Raw genomic sequence first — 4,219 nt, 5'->3', positions numbered from 1 at the left:
GATTTGAGTAATAATAAAACTCTGGTCTCCCGCACAGCCGGCTCCGCATGAATTACTCTTTCTCTATTGCAATTCCCCTGGCTTGATGAATCGAACTCTGTCTAGTCAGCGGGCAAGGTGAACCCCTTGGACAGTTACAGCACCACTGCGCTCCAGCCTGAGTGACAGAGTGAGACCCCGTCTGAAAAAGCAAAACAAACTAATAAACAAAACAGTAGCCAGGCGTGGTGGTGTGCGCCTTTGCTCCTACTTGGGAGGCTAAAGTGGGTGGATTGTCTGAGCCCGGGAGTTCTAGGCTGCAGTGAGCCGACATCGTGCCCCTGCACTCCAGCCTGGGCAACAGAGTGAGGCCCTAACTCATTACAAAAAAAAGAAAAAAAGGTAAAGTCAATATCCTAAGGCCTTTTCTTGAATGAGGAATGAGGAAGTGGTGAGAAGAGAAATAAGGAAGGAAAGGAGTGGCCCTAGGGAAGAAAAGTTGTCACTGAGGAAACACTGGGTAGGATTAGACCATCCCCCATTCCTTCCTCTCCCCGCCCAAAAACTGAAAATCAGGCCGTCTGGTTATTTTAGGCTGAAGTCCCAAAGAGAACTGTGTTGGTGTGTGTTCCCGGCAATCGCTGGCAACAACCTTTCTCTCTAGAAAAAGGTCACTGAAACAGATTGGGGTCGGCCTTGATCCTGGTTCCCCACGGGGATCAGAAAACTGTACTGGAGGCCAGAACGTCGCCCTGAGGATGGCCGGGTTTCCAACGGGGCCGACTCTGATAAGGATCGCAAGAGGATCGCAGGGCGGTGAGGGTGGGCACGGAGTCATTCCGAGAAGGGCGAGCGGGAGCCGGGTCAGAGCGGGCAGAAGGGCGTGATTTCCACCCTCTTTCCCCGCTCCCCCGTGCTGGGAAGAGCCAAGGGCGGGGAGGATGCGCTGGCGAGAGGCTAGCCCGGGAAACTGAAGGATGTGTTTACAGAAAGCGCCGGAAGGAAGTCGGAAGCAAGATAGCGGGGGCTTTGGAGGAATAGCCGGACAATTCTGGGAACGCAGGAGCTGGGGTCTATTTGGATCCAGCTTTCCCTCCCGCCCTCCGTCTTCCCCCGCGCTCCTGGGTGGTTCAGGCCGCAGCGCTGGGCGCGGGCACCTTCAGCCACTCCTGCGCCTGCGCCGTCTGCTGCGGAACATCCAGTCCTGGCCCAGCGCACCCGCGGCGCTCAACAAACGTTTCCATCATGAATAAGCGAATGAAACTTGGAACTGAAAGGACCCAAGACACAAACAAATGCACTGATGGTCAGGAAGGGGATGCTCAAGGAGGGCAATAACTTTTACACCTGTTTCACCTCTGCCCCATGAAATGTTATTGATGGAGGCAGGAAAAACGGTTGAACCCCGGACCAATTGGCAATTTCCCGAAAGTATTTGTAGGAAGAGTACTTTTTGTTTAAATGGAATTTTAAGGCTGGGAGCGGTGGCTCATGCTTGTAATCGCAGCACTTTGGGAGGCCAAGGCTGGAAGATTGCTGGAGCCCAGAGCTGGAGACCAGCCTGGGCAACAAAGGGAGACCTCATCTCTACAAAAAAAATGAAAAAGTAGCCATGTGTGATGGTGTGCACCTGTAGTCCCAGCTACTCGGGAGGCTAAGGCAGGAGGATCACTTGAGCCCAGGAACTTGAGGCTGTAGTGAGCTATGATTGTGACACTGCACTCCAGCCTGGGCAACACAGTGAGACCCTGTCTCAAATAAATAAATAAATAAATAAATAAATAAATGTGTGTGTGTGTGTGTGTGTGTGTGTGTGTAGGAATGGAATTTTTGGCCAGGTGCGGTGGCTAACGCCTGTAATTCCAACACTTTGGGAGGCCGAGGTGGGCAGATCACCTAAGGTCAGGAGTTCAAGACCAGCCTGGCCAACATGGTGAAACCCCATCTCTACTAAAAATACAAAAATTAGCCGGGAGTGGTGGTGGGTGCCTGTAATCCCAGCTACTCAGGAGGCTGAAGCAGGAGAATCGCTTGAACCCTGGAGGCGGAGGTTGCATTGAGCCAAGATCACGCCACTGCACTCTGGCCTGGGCAAAAAAGCGAGACTGCCTCAAAAAAAAAAAAAAAAAAGAATAGATTGTTACCTGTAAGTCTAAACAGATAAAAGAGATGAAAAACAATAAAACTACAAAACCAACAGCTTCCCTCTTGTTCCTCCCTCCATCCCATTCTTACTGATGATCTGGTTTTGAAAAACACTCATCTACTGCCACTCCAGAGTTACTGGTAAAGAACTGAGGCCCAGAGAGGCTGAGTAACTTAGTGTCACACAGCAAAGAAGGAAAGAAAGAGGGGAACAAAATAAGACAGGAACTTGAGCAAAAGCCAACCGAAAACTATGACCTGCCAACCAAATCCTGCTTGCTGCCTGTTTTTGTACAGCCTGAGAGCCAATAATGGTCTTTACACTTTTGAATGGTTAAAGAGAAGTCAAAAGAATAGTAATAGTTCATGAAGTGTGAAAATTATATGAAATTCAAATGTCAGTGTCCAGCAATAAAGTTTCATTGGTACACGACCACATTCATTCATTAATGGCTGCTCCACACTGCAAAGGCAGAGTTGAGTAGTTGCAAGAGAAATTATAAGTGTCCTGGAAAACCCCAAATCTTTACTATCTGGCCCTCTACAAAAAAGTTTGCTGATTTCTGGTCTGGAGTTCTCAGCAGTTCTTTTGGTTTTAAATGCTGGGGTCTGAGTCAGGTATGTGAGGGGTGAGTAGGGAGAGGAGACGGGACTCCGCAGATACTGGAGTCCTTTGGTTAAAGGCCCAGAAACTGGTGGGTGCGGTGGCTCACACTTGTAATCCCAGTGATTTGGGAGGCCGAGGCGGGTGGACCACTTGAGGTCAGGAGTTCAAGACCAGCCTGGCCAAAATGGTGAAACCCCATCTCTACTAAAAATACAAAAATTAGCTAGGTGTGGTGGTGCACACTTGTAATCACAGCTACTTAGGAGGCTGAGGCCGTAGGATCATTTGAACAAGGGAGGCAGAGGTTGCAGTGAGCCAAGATCGTGCCACTGCACTCCAGCCTGGGTGACAGAGCGAGATTCGGTCTCAAAAACAAAGGCCCAGAAACTAAGGACAAGATCAGGGCCAGCTTTAAGCAGTATAGAAAAACGGGAGGCCTAATGTAAGGTATTCTGTGGTAATTACAAAATCAAGAACAAGCCAACTTTCTGAGGCTCTCCTATGTTCTAATCACTGTTCTGGGCATGGTAGGGGATTATAAACATGTTTCTAGGATGCTACACAAGAGCTTACAATGCTGTACAATGCACACACCATAAATTATGAGAACAGTCCGGGAATTACGGTTGACACTGTCAGCTTCTCATAAGCCCCTGATCTTCCTCCTGTTATATTAGCTAACCCTCAACACTTACTCTGTGTCAAGCACTATGCTAAGTATGTTTCAAGCACTATTTCCCCTACAGGATAGATTTTAATATTATCCTGACTTTGCAGATGAGGAAACTGAGGCTAGGAAATGGTTGGAGTCAGGATTCAAACTCCAGTCAGCCTACTTTTAGAATGAATTTCATATGCAGCACATTGTATTACCAGTGACTAGAGCTAGATATATCACAGTCTGCAAGAATTATATGGAGAATCATTCAGGGGTCAACCAGGAAAGGAGAAATCACTTTGAGCACTTGAAACAGAGAATGTTTAATGCAGATAATTAGTGATAGAAAAGCTGAGAAGGGCCAGGTGTGGTGGCTCATGCCTGTAATCCCAGCACTTTGGGAGGCCGAGGCGGGAGGATCACTTGAGCCCAGGAGTTCAAGACCAGCCTCTGCAACATAGTGAAACTCCATCTGTACAAAAAATACAAAAATTAGCTGGGCATGGTGATGTGCACCTGTGGTTCCAGCTACTCTTGAGGCTGAGGTGGGAGGATCCCTTGAGCCTGAGAGGTCAAGGCTACAGTGAGCCGTGATTGTGCCACTGCACTCCAGCCTGGACAAGAAAGAGAGACTCTGTCTCAAATAAACAAACAAAAAATAAGTTCTCCAGCTCTATAAGTGACACCCATAGCTCAGGCTGTCATTACTTATAGGCTATGTGGATTGTCTACCAAGCACTCACAATGAGTTAAATTACATTTCTAAAATTGGCTGGGTATGGTGGCTCACTCCTGTAATCCCAGCACTTTGGGAGGCCAAGGCAGGCGGA

This window comes from Hylobates moloch, unplaced genomic scaffold (genome assembly GCF_009828535.3).
Source record: "Hylobates moloch isolate HMO894 unplaced genomic scaffold, HMol_V3 SCAFFOLD_16, whole genome shotgun sequence".
NCBI classification, from domain to species: domain Eukaryota; kingdom Metazoa; phylum Chordata; class Mammalia; order Primates; family Hylobatidae; genus Hylobates; species Hylobates moloch.
This window is presented reverse-complemented; position numbering follows the sequence as displayed.